General features: G+C 50.0%; 1 pseudogene; it reads right to left on the bottom strand.

The window, feature by feature from the left end:
* Positions 1-290: 290 nt before the first annotated feature.
* LOC102820002 lies at positions 291-907 on the bottom strand (annotated as a pseudogene).
* Positions 908-1,082: the final 175 nt, after the last annotated feature.

The raw sequence follows: 1,082 nt of genomic DNA, 5'->3' as shown, positions 1-1,082 counted from the left end.
CTGGTCTTTTTTTTAGTTAGTGAAATGCCTTTAATTTTAACACTCAGTGTTCAATAGAAACTCAACTGGGAATGCTTCTGACCTCCTCCCAGTCTGCGCTGAGAGCACACAGAAACACAGGAGAAGTCAGAGTTTTTGTCCTTGGGTGGTAGCCTGTGGGGATCCTGTCATATCAGCACTGACAGTCCACTAGGGCCCAAGGGTCTGCCATGGGGATGATGTCACATTTTCATCCTGACCAGTGTCCCGAAGGTGCTGTCCCTGCAGTCTGGGGCTGTAGGCACTAGCCATTAGGTGATGTACCTGCCAGCTATCTCGCTTGGCCAGATGATCTTCACCACCTGTCTGCACTTTTTCCCAAAGTACCATGCCATGGGCTCTCTACCCTGAATTGGGGGCAGCTAGTTCTCCCAGAGTTTATATTGGGCCAGCGGCTCTGTCATCTCCTCCTTGGCCGTAACGATATGCTTGGGAAGCAGCTCGCGCTCTGTGATGTTGAGAAGCAGCTCTGGCAGCAGGAACTGCTCCAAGATGTACTTGGGGGCCATGTTGACGAGACACTGCTTGGCCAAGGGGGTCATGCCCTGCTGCACGACAGTGAGTGCGCGGGAGATGTTCTCCTCCTGCATGCACTGACAGTACACCATGATGGTTTTGATGCCCACTTTGGGTTCTTCTAGGAAGAAGACGACATTTGATCAATGAGGTCATCATTGTGGGCCACCAGCACGGTGAGTTTTGTGTGTCTTGGCCGTCCTTCACTCAGCTTGTCCCCAGACTGGGCTTTGAATTCCTCCAGCATCTGGTCCAACTTGTCCTGTGTCACCAGGTAGCCACAGTTGTGGCACAGCTATATGATAGTCTTGCAGATCTTCCAGAGCTGGTAAGTCTCCTTCCCATCGTCCATGGATGTGTTGCTTCTCTAAGACTGGTATTTTTTATGATTTTGAATTTTGCTTCACATTTTTCTTCCACTTTGTTCAGGAGGTTCTAATGCAATCTTTTTCGGAGCAACTTGTAGTGGCAGTTGGGCACTATCCGATTCTGGTTTCAGGATCGTGGAGACTGATGTTCATGTGGTC

The sequence above is a fragment of the Chrysochloris asiatica genome, unplaced genomic scaffold, assembly GCF_000296735.1.
Source record: "Chrysochloris asiatica unplaced genomic scaffold, ChrAsi1.0 scaffold07720, whole genome shotgun sequence".
NCBI lineage: Eukaryota > Metazoa > Chordata > Mammalia > Afrosoricida > Chrysochloridae > Chrysochloris > Chrysochloris asiatica.
The sequence above is the reverse complement of the archived record's forward strand: the minus strand, read 5'-3'. Positions and strand labels throughout refer to the sequence as shown.